The 22,128-nt window shown below is 42.1% G+C and overlaps 1 long non-coding RNA gene across 2 annotated transcripts in view; it reads right to left on the bottom strand.

The window, feature by feature from the left end:
• Nucleotides 1-22,128, bottom strand: part of LOC308346975 — a 181,040-nt gene that overhangs the window by 19,293 nt on the left and 139,619 nt on the right. The window contains exon 3 of one of the 2 annotated variants that reach the window (XR_013967223.1): nt 21,440-21,708. The exons of the other annotated variant lie outside the window; for it this stretch is intronic. This is a non-coding gene — a long non-coding RNA (uncharacterized lncRNA). Of the gene's footprint in view, nt 1-21,439; nt 21,709-22,128 lie in introns of those variants that run through there. 2 annotated transcript variants of the gene reach the window in all.

Genomic DNA, 22,128 nt, shown 5'->3' with positions numbered 1-22,128 from the left:
CTTTGAGCACTCAAAGAACATTCTCAAATGTCATTATTTGTAGCACATGCAAATAGTTCCCACTTTGAGTGAGCTGGAAACTAACAAATTAAGTCTCCGCCTGCCTTTGACTAACAAGAGAGCATCTCCACACTGTGCTCTGACTAATAGGCAAGAGTGGGGAACAGTCCTGGAGGCAATGGTTTGTTCTGATTCACTTCCATTTCATTAAGACCAGGGAAAGGCATTTGGTGTCAGATCATGTCAGTAACGGTGTACTTTCAGAGGTAACCACGATGTTTTCATGGAGCCGAAAGATAATATCGCAAGAGATACTGAATGGGGATGTCCAGGCAATCTCTCCAATCCATCTTCATGGGAAAGCAGAAGGACTAGAATGCATAAGTTCATTCATTCATTCATTCAACAATGACTGAGTAAGCACGAGGCCCTGAACTTGATGTTGCAGATATAACAATAAGCAAGGAAAATACATTCTCAGACTGCCTCCCCCTACACATGACCTTCCATTGTCCAGCTCTATGAAACTTGAGCAAAAATGAACATAAAGGCCACGGTTTTTATACCCAACTGTTCATGATTAGAAAAGCAGGGAGTCAGCGTCTGTTTCACATACACCAGAACGTTAGCGCTGAGAGAAAAAACTAGGACAACATCTTTGTCACCAAAAGCAATGAAGTAGGATCAGAAAGGTTAAAGGTCTCACATGGCTGTTTTAGTGGTGAAGTCAAGACTAGAAATTAGATTTTCCACTCTCCTTTGTGGTTTCTACACCACTGATGGGGCCTCCTTCTCCATCCCCCTGTCCCTCACGATCCATATATTTTTTTAAGATTTTATTTATTTATCTGGCAGAGAGACGAGAGCGGGAATATGAGCAGGGGGAGTGGGAGAAGGAGAAGCAGGCTTCCTGCTGAGCAGGGAGCCTGATGTGGGGCTTGATCCCAGGATCCCAAGACCATGACCTGAGCCAAAGGCAGACTCTTAATGACTGAGCCACCCAGGTGCCCCACCCCCCAGTATCCATAATTACTTCAGAGAAAGAGAAAGTCTAATTTTTGAAAGATGGCTACATAGATTACATCACGATATAGTTAATGATAAAAAAGCAAGACTTTAATACATGCATGCTTTAAATAACGAATTAGGCTTATCACTGATGATATCTTTAATTATGCCAAGGCAAAACTGGAGATGGTCTAATGGGAAATACAGATGACTTGTTAAAATTATTAACAGAGTTAATGTGCTTACATTTGTTTATGTGTACCAGAACCAGCTCAGATATTTGACTGCAATGACAATCTGTGTAAAGATCAATTAAAAGTCATAGAGATGAGATATTGGATTTCTAGCCCTTAATAGGATTTCATCTGCACTTGCTATATTATGTTACACAATTATAATTGAGCTTCCATCAAACCACAGAATCTGTCACCTCACCAATTTGTTTTCCAAGCCCTAATGAAACTTATTTCCTGTGGAGAACGCTTTTAAAAGCATAACGCTGAGGAAGAAAGGTGACGTGGGGGTGATAGCCTTCTATTTGCTTAGCAAACCCAGGTGCAAAAACGTGGACATAAGTAAAGTGAATTTGACAGCATTAGGAAGGTCCTTAGCAGCCATTTGTTCACATTATAGAGCATGCAAGTGCTCTCAAAAGGAATTGTAAACAACACAGATAACTCACGCTCTCTTTGAGCCAGAACATCAGATTGACGCTCCTCATCTTTATTGTAAAGTAGTCAAGCTAGAGGCAGAGCTGATACAAAATTTTCCTCTGGATCTTTCCTAACCACCCCCCCCAACTGAAATCATGCATTGAATTATGAAGCAAACGTCTCTGTGAAAGAACGTGGTGAGGTAGCTTTCACTTGATAAAATGTGAATTCTCTTTCCAATTTTGTTTAGAGAAGCAAAGACAATATCTAGAGGCCATGGTGTAATAAAGCTGTAAGATGGCAAATGTCTGGGGTGACAGAACAGTGATACTCTTTGGAGAGACTCTGGGCTCCTAGAGTAATAATCTTGTGCTCCTCACCCCGGCTTGTGATGGTGCAGCCGCAAATGAGAGATGGACGGCTTCCTGTCAGCGGAGGGGAGTGTAATTCCTTAGAATTACTTCCTTAGTACAGACTGCACTAAGGCACACTAGACATCACATGATGTGGCCGTCAGAAGGCACCCTCCCCCCACTTGCCTGACAGATGTATAACAGATCTACTTGAGCATATCTGAGAGTGAGGCGTTCACCTCTCAGAAACAACGGCCAGGGAGCTCTTCCTTGAAGCCTGGCTCATAACTCCTGCCTCCTTGAAACTGTAACCCCACCCCCGGAAGTGCCACAGCTCAGCTCAGGAAGGACTTACTCTGCACCCAAGGGTGCCTGACAGATGCATCAGACAGCTGGAGCTCAGCTGCCCTTCCTATCTCCTCTTCCTCACCCCTAGGTTTGCAGTAGAGAATCTTTGCGCTGAGAAATACAGTTCACAGTTCTATGAAGCAGCTTTACAGAGCTTGTCTTGTCATGTCAGCATAATATTTTAATAGATGCCCTCTCAGCTGATCACTTTTTTTTAATTTTATTTTATTTTTTCAGTGTTCCAAGATTCATTCTTTATGTACCACACCCACAGACCAGTGGAGCAGAGCAGAGAGCCCAGGTATGGACCCTCAACACTATGGTCAAATAATCTTCAACAAAGCAGGAAAAAATATCCAGTGGGAAAAAAGCAGTCTCTTCAATAAATGGTGCTGGGAAAATTGGACAGCTATGTATAGAAGAATGAAACTCGGCCATTCTCTTACACCATACACAAAGCTGATCATTTTTTCAGGAGACAATACATTTAATCAAAACAAGAATGTTTTGATAATAAAAAGATTCAATACTAAATATCTGAAAATACCTCACATGTCTTCTCTTCAGTCTACCTCTCCCGACCAAAGACACTCAATTCTTCAAATGAATTTATTCTCAGTTCTCTAGGAGAGAGTTTCCTGGGGTTATCTGGTCACACTCACATACAACCAGTCAAGTCCTGCCTCCTAGACATCTCCTTACCCCCTCGTCCTCCCCTGTCTACCTCTGACCCCAGCACCTCCTCATGTCTCTCTCTCTCCGACTCCCTCCTTGTCCCCTTCCATTCAGGCTTTAGACCACAGCCAGTCACTCTTCCAAAACATTACTCTCACCATGCTGTAGCCTGCTGGAAACCCTCAATACCTCTCAATGGCTCTGAGCATGAGGTTCAAACCCTTTGCCTTCTCTAACATAAACTCTTCACAATCTGATTTCTTCTTGACTTCTCTCTTCTCATCTCTCTCCAATTGCCCTCCAGAAACATTAGCTCCAGGCATGGAAAACTTCTTTCAGTGACTACAACAAAGCTACACTCTACCTCACCAGCAGACCTGGGCCCATGCTCTTTTCTGTACCTGAAACACCCTCTGCTAGGTCTTCCCCAACAACCCCATCATCTGGCCAATGCATGCTCCCAGTCTCGGCTTTGCTGGTACTTCCTCAAGGACATCTTCTCTGATGCTTACGATGCCCAGCCATCCACTCCCACAGCTCCCTGCAGCTCCCCAGGCCTCATGTTCATCCAACTTATTATGTTTCTTATCTTCCTCAGTAAAACATTAGTTCTCTCTGAGGGCAAAGCCCATACCGTCTTGTTTACTACTGAACTCTCAGAGCTTAGCCCGGTGCCTGAAACATAGCACTTGCCTCATAAATGTTTTTGAAGGGAGAAGGGAGACAAGGAAGGGAGGAGAGGAGGGGGAAATGTCACATGCCATTTAAAATACATCACCCAGAGCTAAGCTCAGTATTCTAAAGCGGATCTCCTGAGAAAAGTGAGAAAGGGAGGCCAGGCAGTTCTCTCTTTGGGTCTGATGGTGCCTTTCATAGAAGACACAAAGTCCTAAGGAAGCTTTGGTTATTCATTTTACAAATATTTGTTAGGCATTGTATTATAAAAATATTTCATATCATAAATAAGTTTACAATTGTGATTTAGAGCCCATTTCAGAGACACAATGTCTAGTTCTTTTTTTTTTTTTTTAAAGATTGTATTTATTCATTTGACAGACAGGGATCACAAGTAGGCAGAGAAGCAGGCAGAGGGGATGAGGGAAGCAGGCCCCTGCTGAGCAGAGAACCCCATTCGGGGCTCAATCCCAGGACCCCGAGATCATGACCTGAGCTGAAGGCAGAGGCCTAACCCACTGAGCCACTCAGGCACCCCCACAATTTCTAGTTCTAATCGGAGTTCCAGTACTTACGATGTAACATTGGGCATGTTACTGAACCTTCCTGGGCCTCACTTTTCTTACCTGTAAAATGACAATAACAAGGCTTCCCAGTATTTGTGGTGACTAAATTGATGCACATATGTCAAGCACTCGGACTGACGCCTGGCTCATAATATGTGGTCCACAGGAATGTCTTTTGAATGCTAGAGATCACCTTACCCAGGGCTAAGCCAGTAAGAGTCTTCAACAAAACAGTAGGTGTTTTCTTTTGAGAAGCAGAATCACCGGGGCACCTGGGTGGCTCAGTGAGTTAAAGCCTCTGCCTTCAGCTCAGGTCATGATCCCAGGGTCCTGGGATCGAGCCCCACATCGGGCTCTTGGCTTAGCAGGGAGCCTGCTTCCTCCTCTCACTCTCTCTGCCTGCCTCTCTGCCTACTTGTGATCTCTGTCTGTCAAATAAATAAATAAAGTCTTTAAAAAAAAAAAAAAAAGAGAGAGAGAAGCAGAATCACCAACCTGGAATAGCAAATACAGCACCTGGTACATGGTCTGTTCTCAGTAAAGTTTATCTACCATTATTATTATTTTTTTTTTTTAAAGATTTATTTTATTTATTTGACAGAGAGAGATCACAAGTAAGCAGAGAGGCAGGCAAAGAGAGAGAGGGAGGGAAGCAGGCTTCCTGCTGAGCAGAGAGCCCGATATGGGACTCGATCCCAGGACCCTGAGATCATGACCTGAGCCGAAGGCAGCGGCTTAACCCACTGAGCCACCCAGGCGCCCCTACCATTATTATTATTTTATTTATGTGTTTAATTTCTATATTCCTTTCTATATGCATATACTTAAAATTGATATTATAAATTTATGTTCATGTTCTATTACATTATATTATTTATATATTTGCTTATTTAATATAAAATATAAGCTGAACCATGATGACTATCTCACTTATGCCTCAGAACAATTGTTTATGACAGAATCAGCAGGAATTAATCTTTTTCGTATTACGAATGAAGAAACCTAGACTCAAGCTTGAGTGGCCCAAGGCTTTGCCACCAATAATTGGCTCCAGATTTCATACTCTGCTCCTTGCACTTTAAGTCATGACACCAAGACCTGGGACTCATGTGGGTGTGAAAATCTCTCACTGAATGCCCGCAACCACCTAGAGAGATGGCAGGGTGAGCACCCTTTCACCGGTGCGGGAATTAAGGCAGAGTAGCTCATGATCTTGCCCAAGGCTCACCTGCAGGCCAACTGCAGAGCTTGTGCTCTCAGGCCTGAAGGCACTAGCCACCCTCAGCTCGGGCCCAGCATCCCTTTCATAGGAAGCACAGGTTGCTCCCCATCTCAGAGGCTTTTGTTCAGGTCCAGAGTGCAATTCGGGAGCCCAATTCCACAAAGCCCCTTGGCGGCTCTGAGCCAGTAATTAGAATCACGGAGCACACACTTATGTGGTGGGCCTGCCCTGTGGAGCCTCCAGTGTCCAAAAGACAGAGGACAGGGGGCAAGGGCAACTCTGAAGACAAGCTCTGCTTTCCTTATCAGTCTGCCCACGGCTGACTCTGGCCACTTCCTATACATTTATTGAACTACAATTCTTTAAAGTTGGCTTGTCGGCAAGAATTCAAGTGTGATCTATTGAATTCCAGCAGAGCTCAACTCCCCTGATGGGCACAATTTATTCAGGTTTACTTTATCCTTCTCTCTCCTTTAATTTTTAGCCAAAGCGTTGTCAGAAAAGAAGCATTCGCCTTAAAATTTTCCCTTCAAGGCCTGGATATAGGTATGCACTCAGTGGCTGCTGAAAATATGATATTATGCCCAATTTGTGGAGCATGAGGGGTAAATCCTGGTCACTGTATTTCTATGGTGAACTTAAAATGCTGGAGTGGTGTGGGGTACATTGTCATGGAAATTGCTCTCTGGCCTCCAATGACTTGCATGGAGTCAGGATGAGGACTGTGAGATTTAATAACAGCATGGTTACAACTGTAGTTTAAACCCATAAACCACAAATGCATGTCCGACCGGAAATAAAAAGGATCTGAGCGTTACATCCTCCTAAGCGGATTCTTCCATAGAGTAATGTTGGAGAACAGTCTAGCCCCGAGTGCTTAACTTTGCAATTCAAAAGAGTTGTGACTTAGCTTCCCTTATATAACATGGGCAGCTTTTCATTATGTTTATTTGATGCAGTGTTATTGAGGCAATATTTCATATGAATAATTCATTTCTACTCCAACTTTATCTAACAAAGTCAAAAGCAGAATCCTAAATTTCAAAACAGATCAAAGAGTTCCTTAAATAAATTGGAAATGCCTTGAGTTGCCTGCCTTCTGAATCTCCCTGTCTTGTCTATGCATTAAGCAAGCACTTACTATGGGCGGTTGGATACTGAAGTTATTAAATGTTCACAGCTATCCCTGCATTTTCTCCAGCAAAGATGAATTTTAGTGCCCCAGTTTTGCACTGTTTCCTCTTGTTCTTATCCAGGAATTGAGTTCTATGGGAGCAAATCACATTCAAGTAATTTTTTACATATTTTTAACTTTGGTGGTGTGTGCCTGACTTTCCGAGGCCGCCTCGGCCCTGATTGCCTTCTGTTCCACTGGGCAGTCTGATGAACACAGCGGGCAGGCTGTGGTGAATAAAATAGAGCAATTACATTTGGATGCTCAAGACCGCCAGCTGCCTGGGGACGACTCACCACAGCCTCCCCATTGTGGTTATCCTCCTTTCAGATCTTACCAAGTCATGCAAGAAAGTCGCCTTTCAAAATGATTGACGTCCAAAGAATTGCCCTGGCTTTATCCAGCCACGGGAGCTGCAAACAAGAGTGGAGCAGTCAGAAAGAAAAAATTAAACATGGACGAAAAAAAAAGTATTCAAAATCACTGAATCATACCTAAGCACACTTTAAAAAAAAAAAGTGTTAGGTCAATAGGAGAAAAATAAAAACAACTGAAAGATCCCTTAAAATCATCAAAAAAGGCTCACTTCGTAGATGACTATGTTAGAAAGGGCGTCAGAGTCAATAATTTAGCCATCTTATTACCTCCAAAAGACCAGAGCAGGTGGGTATTTGGGAAAGAGTGTGGTAGAGACAAAGGAGTACAACAAACACAGGAGTCAGAAGAATCTTCAAATCCTAGCTCAGCCATGTCCTAGCTCATAGGCCTTAGGCAACTTGCTATACATTTTTGGATCTCTGTGATAGAGAAATAGTGCTACCTACTTTTCATGAGATGTTGCTGGAAGACTTTAAAGAAGTTTATGTTTGTAAAGTGGTACATAGTAGGAAGTGTTAACTCTCATTAAGAATTTACTCTTCAGGGGCGCCTAGGGTGGCTCATTGGGCTAAGCCTCTGCCTTCAGCTCAGGTCATGATCCCAGGGTCCTGGGATGGAGCCCCACATCTGGCTCTCTGCTCAGCAGGGAGCCTACCTGTGATCTCTGTCTGTCAGATAAATAAATAAAATCTTTTAAAAGCTTTTTAAAAATTTAAAAAAAAGAATTTACTCTTCAGGGGCCCCTGGGTGGCTCAGTCAGTTAAGCATCTGCCTTTGGCTCAGGTCAGGATCTCAGGGTCTTGGGATCAAATCCCACATCGGGCTCCTTGCTCAGCAAGGAGCCTGCTTCTTCCTCTGCCTGCTGCTCCCCTCCTGCTTGTTCTCTCTCTGACAAATAAATAAAATAAGTAAAATAAAATAAATAAAATAAATCATTCCTGTTTAAAAAAAAAAAAAAAGAAAAAAGAATTTACTCTTCAGATTTACGAAAGATATTCTCCCTGGGCTGTTAGCTGATCAGTAGTACTATATGTTGAAGATGAAGGGAAATACCTGCTCCTGACATATTCCTTTGGTCCGGTGATCTCTGGAGGAGACCTTGTTTAGGCACCCACGCCCCACCTCCTATGGGCGGAGCCTGCTTCCATCATGGAGGCTTCAAATGCTTTCTCCTCTCTTCCCATCATCTTTTGGGGCCAAGCATCCCTGAAAGTGGGGGGGGGGGCTTCTCAGAAGGAGCTTCCACTCTGATAAAAGACAAAGGAACATGAGAAAACCCCTTTTTCATTCTCTAACTCTTCTGCATGTAAGACTATCCTTCAAGCTGCTGCAGCCATTTTAAATCTTGAGGAAACAGCTAAAACAGGACTGTAGCCTTGCTCACTAGCTTTACAGAGCTACTGAACTAAGCCAGAAATGACATAGCACCACTTTCCTTGTCATATGAGATAATGAAGTGCTTTTAGCATTTAAGCTCCTCTCATTATTTATAACTGAACAATATAGCTCTTGTTTTCTTGTCTTTTCCCAGGGCACTGAGAGACTCTTTCCATTTTGTGCTTGAGCAGTTGAGCAGGAATATGGAGATGTTATTCAACATAGGTACATCTTATGAACAACACTAATCAAATTTCAGAGAGGGTGAGTAACTCACCCAATATCACACAGCCTAGAACAGCAGCAAAGAATTGAACCCAGGTGTGCCTGCTTCAAAGGCCAGTCTTTTCAGAACACTACTGTTGCTACATATGTATTTGTTAGCCAGTCTAATAAGAAATATTTTAAGTAGGTAAAGTTCCTTTTTCTTTTCTATCTCTCCTTTCAGTTTACATTCTGAGCTACATAATCTCGCAACTCCCAAACTTTGATGTCCCTAAGCAAATGCAAACCCATGTTCTGAAACTCCCCTTTTTCTTCCTATCAAAATTTGCCTGCTAGGGTTCCATTCCCTCAGGAAGCCAATATGATTTATAAAGGTTAAAGCTAGGTTATCAGTAGTTCAGTGTGCAAAACAAAAAAACAAACAAAACAAAAAAACTAGGTTATCAGTTAAGCAATCTTGTTTCAATGGGAACCTGGGTTGGTGAATGCCTTCAATGGAGATTTTCAGTGCCCTAGTATACCTGAAGGTGAGGTTATCCTTTTATATTGCAGGATCAGATAGCTTCCTCATATGCAACAAAAGTTACCCGAAGGTGGTGGCACATGCCTATGCAGCTCAGTTGGTTAAGTGTCCAACTCTTGATATTGATATCGGCTCAGGTCATGATCTCAGAGTCATTGGGCGTGGGGCCTGCTTAAGGTTCTCTCTCTCTCTCCCTCTGTCCCTTCTTCCCCTGCTCTCTCTCTCAAAAACACAAAGCAAAACAACAACAGGAATAACAACAAAGTTAACTGGGGTATGGAGCATGATTAGAATTCATTTATTCCTTACATAAATATTTACTAAGCACCTCACTTACCATGCCGACAGTATTCCAGGTGGTAGGGATACAGCACAAAACAAAACCAATTTCCCTTTATGAAATTTAAATTCTAGTTGGGGAGAGATTGTTAAAAAATAATTATATACTATTTTAAGTGATGAAAAATGCTATAGAGAAAAATAAAGCAGACTAAGAAGGGTAGATTGGAGGAAATAGACTATCTCATTAAGAGTGATCAGGACACATTACATAAAGGAAAGGATGTGAATATTAATAATAAGACAATATAGAAGTCAAGGGAAAGTAAAATGGGAGAGGAAAGATGGAGGAAACCATAAGAAAATTATTACCCTCTTCTTACAAAGTGGAAAAACAAAAAATACGTCTAAGACTTGATTGAACAAAAAAGAGGAAATTAACTATGTTATTGAAAGTTACAAAGATGATCAGTAGAAACACTAAAAATCCTGGAGGAGAAAAGATGGGATAAGGAATAGTGTAAGTGAGCTCACTTTTTTTCCTAGGAGTCAATAGAAACCGCTTAATTGGGAAAATAGGTTTTATCTCACATGCTAACTTTCACTGATCAGTGGTTCTGCCTGGGGCTCTCGAGCAGAACTCCACACAAGAGCCCCAGCTCTTTGAGAAAGTGTGCTGTGATCGATTAATTAGTGCCGTCTGCCATGAGTGCAGAAAGGATCAATGACAGCGCATAGGCCACTTGGAACCGCACTGGGTCACTTGGCAATGAGATGGCCAAGGGGAAGGAGAAAGCAACAGCAGCTGTGAGAACAGGTTATATCAGAGTAGAGAGGGAAACTCGATGGTGAGGGGCTAGTGATATGATGGATTCCTATGTCATACTTCTGGTATGGACTGACAACATTCTGAAAGGCACAAAGGAGATAATCTATGGAGAAGATTGACAAAAGAGAATTAACTTTACAGCTCTAATATAAGAGTTGGGTATGTTAGGTTTCAAATCCTGCCTTTCCCAAGCCATAGAAAAGAATTTAAGCCACAGAGTTTCTAAGACGTGTGCCTTCCTTGGCTGGATTGTGACTCATTTAAAGACAGTAAAATGTATTTTGGGTATTGGAGAAAACTTACCATTGGTCCAATAAAGCCCTCCCTGCTGTACCAATTACCTAAACAGAGGAAGCCGAGATACCAGGGTCCCAGCTGTATGATCAGGCCAAATCCTGGGAACACAAACAAAGCTTGAGATCTTGTCTCTAATTAAATCATGTGGAGTCTGGTGACTTTGCTAGCCTCCTGCTCAGCAGAAAACCATGTGAAGCTCTGAGCAGGCTCCCCTGGTGGCTAATGTCTCTAGTAAAGACACAACCCCCAACCTGTGTCTGTGCTCCCCCAGACTAGCACCAAATGAAGAGGATGGGAACACTTGTGGTTGTCAGAAGGGCGCTGTTAGAGAGCAGCCCACTCACCAATAAAAGGCACAATGAAGCTCCTTGTTTCTTTGATGCTCCAGGTCCTTCTCCACCCAGTGAGGTAACTATTGCAAGGAACCCTACACTAGAGTTCTCATCACACCCCAGCTCAGATACCTTTATTAACTCATTTAACCAATATTCTGTTCAACTCTGCACAGAATGATAGATGACCCAGTCGCTCCCACTCCAGTGCCCCAGGTTCTGCCAGGATGGATAGCAGGGCCTCTCACCCTACACAGTTAATTTCAGCAAGCATGAATTGCTTCATGTGTGAGCAGACAGGCTGCCCTGGGCTGAGGATTCCATCGCTCATGTGGGATGACTAGAGGAGCTCTATCCCCAAGCACTTCTCCCACTTGGACCAGGAACCCTAAAATTAGACACTCATCTCTTTGGATTCCTTATTAAACGTCCCTATAGAAATGGTCTGACATAGCGATCAGCCTTTAACACCTTAGCATGCCATGTTTCCAGATGACAGCCTACTGTGTGCCATAGGTTGTGCTAGGTGCCTTAAGTAGAGTCTATCCAGAATACTGAAAACATTCTAGCAGGGTCTAACTATCCAACACACACACACACACTTTTTTTTTTTTTGAGATGGAGGGGGGGGGAGGGGCAGAGGAAGAGGGAGAGAGAGAGAATCCCAAGCAGTCTCCACACTGAGCACAGAGCTTGACATAGGGCTCAATCTCATGACCCTGAGATCATGACCTGAGCTGAAATCAAGAGTCAGACCTTAAGAAACTGAGCCACCCAGGTGCCCCAATACACACACTTTTTGAGAAACTATTATGCACAGCGCATTGTACTCAGATGGTTTTGCATGTGATTGATAAAGATAAATCATATCTGGCCCTGAAACCATCTAGTAGGAGTGATAAATATGTGCATAAACAAATATAATACAGTGTACAGTGAATTTATTGCCAAAAGGTAAAAAGTATTATGTTTGGGATTTAGATATGCTAAAAACCAGGCTAGCACCTAGTCATTCATTCAACATATATTTATTGACCATAAACAGATCCATTCATATGAGAGACCATGAAAAAATCAAAGATTTTAATGTAAGAACAAAAAGAATATGCATAGGATATGTATGCAAGTTACGGTTAAAGAAAAAGGATATGAAGAGAATCATAAGAAATTCTGTTTAGGATGGGATGAACGAAAGTTGGAAATGGAATATAAAATTAGAAAGATCAAGAGGGGTCAGTCAAATCATGGAAGATTTTGTGTATCACCGAAGAGAGTTTAGACTTTATTCTACAGTCAGTAGGGAACTGGAAATTAATATAATCAAGAATCTGCTTTGTAAAGATTAACCTCGAAACAATATGTGGAAGCATTTAAACTAAAGACAAATATGGAAGAGGCAGTGAGGAAATTATTGAGTGTTCTAAGTAAAAAGGAGTAGAGGCAAGAGCTGGAACATTTGACAGTAGAAACAGAGAGGAGGATAAATGCTGGCATCATTGGTTCTGAAATAGGTAACATGAGTTCCTTAAGCCCAAATCCTGAGTCATATTCCTAACAAGTAGACCACACAGAGTAGGCACAGGATAAATACCAGAGGTGGATAAGTGGATGGATAGGGGAGAGGGAGGAATTAAAGATGGCTGATGTTTGGGGCTACATATCTAACAACTTCTTTGGAACAGTTTTGAGAAAATGAACGGTGACAAATCCATGTGTGACTAAGGGAGATGGGGGATTAGAAACTATCTGGATCAGGGGACCTGGGGATAGCATAAGGGGCCTAAGAATTTGGCAGGAAAAGGGCAGATGGCAGGAAAAGAGAACAACAAAGCGCTGATTTTAGGCTGCCTCTGGGTTAGGCCATGCTGATGTGACACCGGATGGTTTTGGAGGGTGGCCATTAAGTGAAAAGGAGGTTGGTAAGCATTGCATCAGGACAAGTCCTACAATGAGACACTGATTACAAAGACAATCATAGAGAATTCCAACAGAGCTGTACAGGAGTTCTTATTTTACCACTTACTTAACCAGGTCACATTATTACAGATTTCTAGAGCTCAATTTTTTTTTCAGTGATTAGTAGAGATAAGCTTACCAAATATGGTTATCCAGAGGATGGAAGAGATGGCAGCTATCCACCAAAAACTCTCACTTCCCCCAAACCTGTGTAGTAAGAGTTGTTACTGGGAGGAAACTCAGACACTGCATTTCCTAGACCTCTTGTGATCTAAGTATTCCATGTTTTGGACAACAAAATGTGAGCAGGAATGACACATACCTCTTATGGCCAGGATCTTTTAAGGGGCAAGTAAACCTTCTCTAACTGCTTTTCCCCAACCACCTACTGAATGCAGAGGATCTTGGGGTCCTAGAGAATGTGGATCAGCACCATGGACAAGGCCTTTGCAGCAAACTGTGGTGTGGTGGAAAGCCGCCCGGGGATCAGAGCTCTGACATTGGAGGGCTGTGCGGAAAAGAAATAAGCCTCTCTGGTGTTGAGCCCTGCACGTTTGTGGTTTATTTGTTACGGTTGGAGGCCTCATGGCCACAAATGCAGCAAATATTATAAGATAAACAACAGAAAAAGGATGTAGCCCTCTATCTACTCATGATAAGTACTCAATAAATGGTAGCCAGGAAAAAAAGAAGAGAAAGAAGGCGAAGGAGGAGAGAAAGAAGAGGAGAGGAGGGGGAGGAGGAAGAAAGAAGAAAGAAACAGAACTTGTGATGATGAGCAAAGAGAGTGGCTCACCCTGAGAGAGCAGCTTTAGGGAGCTCTGAGATCTGTAGCATCTAACTGCTCTATTTGTTGGTTTATTTGGGGCCCGAAACCCAGGTTTCAACCTAATAGAAATAAAGATAACTTTCAGGATCTAAAGAGAGGATCACTTTCATAGGAATGAGTGAATGAATGAATGGGAGTTCGTGGGCCTCCTGAACCTTATATTTGTACAACCCACATACATATATGGGCTCCCCCTAATGTCCACTCTCACATAAGATGCTCACCCATCTCCCCACACTCAATCCATGTTAAGAACTCTTTGCTTGGAATTTGGAGCTGCTGACAACCTCTTATCTCCCAGCTCTAGGGCCCATCTGCCAGGCCCCTTCTCTGTGATAGGCAAAATGGTGGCATCTTGAAAGATGGCCACATCCCAATCACCCAAAACCGTGACTATGTTGCCTTTCCTGGCAAAAGGGATTCTGCTGATAGATTAAGTTAAGGATCTTAAAATGTAAAGATTATCCTAGATCATCCAGATGAGGCCAGTGTCATCACAAGGATACCTGTAAGTGAAGGAGGAAAGTAAGAAGTTCAGAGTGACAGAGAAGATGTTACAATGGAAGCAAGATCAGAGAGTCAGAAATAGTTTTGAAGATGCTATGAGCTGGTTTTGGAGATGGAGAAAGGAGTCGGTAGCCAAGGAACACAGGTGATCTACAGAAGCTGGGAAAGGCAGGGAAACAGATTCTCCCCTGGAGCCTCCAGAAGGAACTAGTCTGCTTCGGCCCCATGAAACAGATTTGGGACTTTTGACCTCCAGAAACAAGACAATATCTGTTGTTTGAGGCCACTACATTTGTAATGATTTTTCACAGCAGTCATAGGAAACTAATATACCTCTAAGAAACCAGCCCCATGGTCTGACTGCCAGGCTCCTTCTTGTCTTGGATTGCTACACTGGTCACACGGAGATAAGAAGCCACTCTGGGTTTTTAAGCATTGGTCCCCAGAGCAGAGGAGCAAGTCCCAATACTGATGTGCAGAGCCTCTTCACAGCACAGCTGTCCAACTCTGTGATCCAGCCATCATCCATCATGGGCCAAACCAACCTTGACGGCACTCTAGATAACACCAGCTCTATTAACTGGGAAATAACTTTTCAGCAACCTAAAGGATTTTAGTCATCAGATTACTAATCCATTACTGGGAAGACTTGACATTTTTTCTTAAGTTCTTCACTGGGTAGCCAATTAAGCAAAAGACATCTTAAGATAATAATGTTTTTACTAAAACGCCTACAACCTCTAGATTTGTTTTATGTGTTAAACAATATAATGAATGAGTTTCCAAATTCATTTCATGTGTTAACGGATGATAATGAACACATAATGGCACTTAGACCCACACAACACCTCCTGAAGTGGAATAAGGCTCTCCCCATCCCCTTCCATCGTTGAGACAAGGGTGGCAAGGTAGGGGATTCTCGCAAGCTGAATTCATCACCCCCAACATTCATATGTTGAAGTCCTAACCTCTAGTACTTCAGAATGTGATGGTATTTGGAGATAGGGTCTTTAAAAAGATAATTAAGTTAAAATTAGGTCATTAGATTAGGTCTTAATCCAATATGACTGGTGTCCTTTTTAAGAGGAGGAGATTAAGACATAGACATGCACAGAAGGAAGACCATCTGAAGACATAGGCAGAAGATGGCCATCCAGAAGCCAAGGAGAGTGACCTCAGAAGAGATCAAACCTGCCAAATCCTTGATATTGGATTTCCAGCCTCTAGAACTGTGAGAAAGTAAATTTCTGTTGTTTAATTCGCCCAGCCTGTGGTAACTTTTCACAGCTGTCCTAGCAAAGTAACACAGGGGGCTATCTATATCAGCACTCTAGAAATTACACTAAAGACTTCTCTACCAGGCAAATACTCAGAAACAATGTACTATGATCTTGTTTCCAATGTATTCAACCCTTTTATAAAAGCAGCAAATTGGTATCTTATAGTCTGTTCATTGCACCAACTAATTAGGTGAAAAGGACTAACATTCTTCAAGTCCCTGCCATACACCAGGCACAGGAACAGCCCCTTTACATCTGTTATTTCATTTAATCCTCATGAGAGGCATTGTTGTTCCTTAACAAACAAACAAACAAAACCACAAATGAGGAAACCAAGCCTCAAAGCAGCTCATTAACCTGCCTGGGGCCACGTGGAGGCTTTGTGAAATTAACATCTGGATCTATGTTACTCTTGAGTTCCTATGTTTTCCCAAAATTTTGCAGAATGTTTTCCACATAGCTGCATGTTATCTTTGCCCTGACAGTGGTGAAGTCTCCCAAGGAGGTCTGAAGATTAATAGAGGCCCTATTCCATCTCCTTTGAGCTCAAGAGCTATTTCTGGGAAGCAGGTACAGGGTAGTAAGAGGATGAGAAAAGAAAAGCATCCTTTTTTATGTGTACATAGGAAACAAAAATCTGGCTGCCTACGGAGAGGGTATGCGCATCATTTCCCCTCCCTTGGTAACGCTGCTGATGCCGTGGCTGCTCCGGGAGTGTGATAAACAAGTTGTAATATATTAGCGTGAACAGTTGCAGCACGCTCCTATAGCTGGCAGAATTCCTGAGAAATGGTTTTTATGGCACCGATCTCCTTGGAGACCTTAAATAACAGCCTAAAATGTATGGTACAGAGATCACAGGGTTTATTACTTTAGTTTCAGCCTGGTGTTCCGCAATTTATAGTTTCCCTGATAAACTGGGATCCGTTCAGCTGGTACATATTATGTGGGATGGTGGAACTGTCCCTTCTGCATTGAAGGATTAGAAATGGGCAGATGCCTTGATAGGGTAATAACAACAGCAGCCAAAGCTGTGCATACCAGACAGGACCCGGGCTGTGCATCTGGGCTCATTTTAAAGAAGAGTGGGTTCCCACAGTAGGACAGCACCCTTCCTCTATGCCCCAATACCTTCTAATCCCAGAGGAGGCAGGCACTGAGTTAGCAATCTTATGCTTTCACTGGAAACTGGCTAAAGGCAAACAAACTTAGCATCTCTTACCCCTTTTTTGGAGGGGTGAAGGGTTCTCTGCTAAAAGGTACAAATTAAAATTGTACTTCAGAATCTTGCCATAGAGACAGGTGGTTTTTTGTGCAGCAGGAATGCACTGTTTCCTATTTTTCATGGATTAAAATTAAAATAAAATCTGCTGTCTACACATAATTAACTTGATGTTGTTAGGAGTCATTTTACAGGCCATGAGTGAAGAACACTTGAAAGCTCTGAGTTAGTGTTCCTAATTTTCAGCCAGTTGATCAGTCTGTTGGCTTAAAAAAAAATTTTTTTTTAAAGAGAAGGGACATCAATTGAACTTTGTTGTTGTTGTTGTTCCAGTTGTTGTTGTTTTTTAATCAAGCTATATGCAGTAACAGTCACTTTCTTTCAGCTGAAAATCTGGTATAGATTTTAGCATTTGGACATTGGAGCCCTTTCAGGTCCCATCTGGCTGTTAATCTGCAAAGGATGAAAGATTTACACAAAGGGCCTCAACTCTAAAGTGTCATTAAGTTCTACTGGGTCAATAATTCCTGAAAATGAATTTGAACCACAAAACTCAATAATTCTATAGTCATTGTTAGCCTGTTTATGTGGAGGGGAAAAAAGGTGGGGGCAGGAGGGAAGAAAAGAAATGTGCTTGGGTATGAGAGACTGGGAAAAGTGGTTAGAAGAAAAGAAATACCCTGCCATGAATTCTAGGTTTTTCCTTTCAGCTCAGTGTCCAGTTTTCTGCAATTAAGAAATGTTTTCCACTGTGTGAATGCACTTTGCACCTTGGTCTCAGTACCCAGCTTTCTTCCTCATGGGGCTGGTCCTGAAATAAGTTAACACCCTTTTATGATGTCACTGGGATTTCTGGGAAAGAGATGGGGTAAAGGCTTAAATGGACAACCCGTGTTGAGAGTTATAGCATCCCATGTCTCCAAGAGCATCACCTGCTGCTGCATAACTGCTCAGAGTTGGTTCTACTGAAAGCCATGCCTGGTCAGGTACAAGGTCATAAGCACCCTCACAGGAACTTTATCAAGGACAAAGTTAACTATTTCTGATAAATTGAAAGACAACCTGGGTGCTTACTGCTTTACACCCCATAGCAAGATTCTCAATGGTCTTGTCTCCTGGAAATGATTCTGGAAATGATTCCTCTGAATGCAGAAGTCCCATGTGCAGTGGCCATTCAAATAGAGAGTTGACAAGATAATAGGGGTAGAAGGGTGCAGTGATTGGCCCAAAGCGGCTGTCTTAAGTGCCAGGCAGGAAGCACTTCTCTTGGATCCTCTCATTCCCACAACAATGACACAAGGCAAAAATTGCTATGGTTATTCCCATTTTATCCACGAGGAAGCTGACACTTACACAAAATGATTCATCCCAAGAGCCACAAGCACTAAGTGATGGAAGCAAGGTTTAAAAGCACATTTTAGGTAATAAGTTATGCCCTTTGGTGGAGAAAACTGAGCTTATAAAGTTTACCAAACAAACTAAGACCCAACTTTGGGAGCATAATTCATTCATCACTAGGGACTGCCTGTAGCGTAATAAAGACACATGCAGACATCAACACCTACCAATGTATTTACACAGGAAAAGACCCATTCCGGCTCAAGCATTTTGCAGCTGACAGCGAGATGATTTATAATGGCCATTTAACTTTGCTGTGCAATCATCAAAAGTGGAGCTACTTCTATAAAACATCCTCCTCTGTGATATTTTTAATAACTTTCCCACCCCTTTTTTGCCCCCATTCCTAGGTATCTCTCAATAGCTAAACCCTTCCTATAGTCACTGGATCCTCTCACCCTGGACACTTCCAATTACTGAGCTGTTAACTGGAAGAAAACAACCTCACAAACCCTCTATAGAGTAAGCCCAGAGAAGTGGCAATCATTGCTGCAAGCAAGAGATGGCCTCATCTTAAAAGAAAACAAGTCAAATACACACAAACCTGATTACTTCTCAGAGGTGAGCCAGTCCTCTGTTGGAGCAATTCTCTTTCTTTACATCCCTCCCTCCCTCCCTCCCTCCCTGCCTTCCTTCCATTCTTTCTTTCTCTTTTTCTCTCTCTCTCAGAAAACTTCCAGCCATGCCCATAAATATAGAGCACATCCAGGAAAATCATTAAAATTATAATCAAGTACTTGAAGGACCGGGGTCTTTTGAGGTCTCACAATGATGTAAAGTATCCACTTCCTAAAGAAGAAATAGTTAGGGACCTTCTGTGACCAGAGGAGAGAAGATGTGACCCATGTTCATTAGCAGCCAAGTCTGGCCTTCCAATCCAGAGCCGCACTTCCCCTTGAGTGGGGAAATGGGGGAGAAGAGTTATACACACATCAAGGCCTTTGTAGTTGATATCTTGCTCAGAGCCAAAGCCCTCCCATACCCATCTTCCTGGTGAGGAATTAGTTTCTCTGTCCAGGGGTAGGAAGAGGAGTTTGAAAGCCTGGTTATCTCCTCCTCATGTTGGAAGAGAAAGCCAGAGACCCATTAGTAGGAAAGGCCCTTCATTCTGACATTCTTCCATCAGCTTCTCCCACACTTTCCATGGAGGGACAGTATGAGATGGTCCTCCCACAGCCTCTGGAGATGGTTCTGATATGGATTCAGATCATATATTCACTCTGTTTGCAAAGATCTATAGGGAGAAATTACGATGTAAGAGAATATGTTAAATCACCAAAAACCTAGTCTTCACCATGGCAAGGAGCTCACAGACTGTTTGGGGAGAGGGATATAAACAGAGTATCAAATGAAAATACATGGAGTCCATGGTTTCATGGGCACAGACAGGGTGGGGCAGCAAATCAGATCAGGGCCAAGAAGCACCTGGAGGTGAGGATTGAGTCTTAAAAGACAAATATTAGTTTGGAAAAGAGAAAAGGTGACCATGGACAGGTGGCTCAATAATTATTCTTTCAATTAGAAATAACATAATTCTGTTATGGGCTGAACTATGTCTCCCCCAAATTCATATATTGAAGTTCTAAAACCCAGAACCTCAGAATATGACTGTATTTGGCGATAGGGCCTTTAAAAAGATTATTAAGGTAAAACGTGATCATATGGATGGGCCCTAATGCAATATGAATGATATCCTTAAAAGAAGAGATTAGAACACAGACACCCACAGAGGAAAATGTGAGGACACTGGGAGAAGAGAGCATATATAAGTCAAGGAAGAGAGGCCTCAGAAGAAATGAACCCTGCTAACACCTTGATCCTGGACTTCTAGTCTCCAGATCTGTGAGAAAACAGATTTCTGTTGTCTAAGCCAATGTGTACTTTGTTATGGCAGTCTTAGAAAAATAATATACCCTCTAAGAGAAAGAAAAAAAAAAGTGTACCAAAGTATTCCTCATAAGAGCAGCAATCTTGCCTCCTTTGTTTACTTTCCTATTCTAGCCCTCAAGAATGGTGCTCCATAAATGTCTGTTCCCTGAATATCCCAGGCACACCTGGCCTAGGACATTCACACTTGTTAATTACTCTACCTCAGTATTCTCACCTCCCATTTGCATTGCTCACTCCTGCTTTCCCTTCCAATCACTCCAATGCCTTCTCCTTATTTGAGCTTTTCTCAACATCTACCACCTGACATAGCGTAGGGTTATTGGTTTACTACCAACTTCCTCCTACCCCTCCACCCACACTGGAATATAAGTTCCATGGAGACAGAAATATTTTTTATATGTGTGTAGTTATCTTCAGAAATTAAACAGTACCTGGCACATAGTAAACACCAATAAATACTTGTTGAACAGAGGATTGCATGATTCATATAGTTGTATACTCCCTCAAAGCCATCCCCATCCCTTTGCTCCAATTCTGTGTTCATTAAACCACCCTGTAGTCCTAATTCAGTGATCTTAATACCAAGGAAAGATTTCTCTGAAAAGTGCCTTTTTTTTCTTTTCTTTTTTTTTTTTTAACTTTAACAATAGGACCCATAAAATAGACAACAGGTTTTTTGGTGTTTTGTTTTGTTTTGTTTTTTTAAGATTTTATTCATTTATTCCAGAAAGAGAGAGAGAGAGTGGTGGGGGAGGAGCAGAGGGAGAGGAACAAGCAGACTCCACACTGAGCACAGAGCCTGACTTGAGACTCAATCCCAAGTCCCACAATCATGACCTGAGCCAAAACCAAGAGTAGGACGCTTAACCAACTGAGCCACATAGGCACCTCAAATAGACAACATTACTAGATGAGTTCTAATAAATGTGGAAGGGCTTCCCATTGTCCATAAGGTCAAGACCAAATCCTTAGTTCATCATACTTTTCATGATCAGGCTTCTGCCGTCTACTTCACCCTCACTCCCACTACTTTCTACCTCCTGCTTTAGATTTTGATTTATTGAGCAACTCATCATAAACTATCATTCACTCAATACTGAGTGGGACCTCCTTTGTGCCAGGCATAGTAGTGTCCTGCAGAGATCTTTGTAGATGCTGTTTCTTCCCCTTACCAATCTCCCTCGGGTTTTGCAAAGTACTCTTTCAAGTGCAGTTTATTAGAGATGAGATTCAGACAGAGAGGACTAAGGAAGATCAGAGAGGACCACTGGGTAGGCAAATCTCTGGGTTTCATAGGAGCTTTAAGATCATGCAACCTGTCCACAAAGAAGACCAGAGAGACCAAAGATAGTTACTTTATTTATTGTATGTGGCCACTTCAGGTTTGTTTTTTGCTTGCATTGTCCTTCATATCAGTCCCCATCAATATATGAAGTGGTAGATTTTAAAAAGTAAGCAATTGTGGTACGAACTCAGCCTATACATTTCACCCACAACAGTTTATAGATGTGAATTTTATGAAAACTTGATTAACTTTGAATAACAGCACGATAACATTTTACATTCATGAGATGGGGAAAATGCATAAAATTTGGATGATATCAAGCATTGGTGAGGATGTACAAAAGTGAGTCCTCTTGTATACACTGCTGGAAGAACTGGAATCTTTTCGGAGGGTCCTCAGCTCAGCATTTCTACCTCTTGGCATTTGCCTGAAAGAGACACAGACATACACTCAAGAAGGCACACTTGAGTGTGGTCACAGTAGTACTGCCGTAACCAGACATTGGAAATGATCTAAATGTCATCAGGACAGGAATGGCTAGATGAATCCCATAGTATGAATGCCCATACTATGGAATACTACATAGTCATTGAAAAGCATGAGATGTATCTACTTGTACCACATGAATAGATTGCCTTGTGAACTCGATGGACTTAGGGGTTTTGACTTTTTCTGTTGGTTGTCCAGTGTATTCCTTATAATTCAGAACAGTGCCTGGCACCTAGCAGCTACCCAATAATATTTGTTGAATACATGGAAGTTGAGTCAAAAGCATGTTACAGAATATGTTCAGTATAATACTTTTAGATGTGATCATTTGTATTGGAAAAAAGAAAAACCAAAGTAT

This window comes from Martes martes (genome assembly GCF_963455335.1).
Source record: "Martes martes genome assembly, chromosome: 8".
Lineage (NCBI taxonomy): Eukaryota > Metazoa > Chordata > Mammalia > Carnivora > Mustelidae > Martes > Martes martes.
This window is presented reverse-complemented; position numbering and strand designations above follow the sequence as displayed.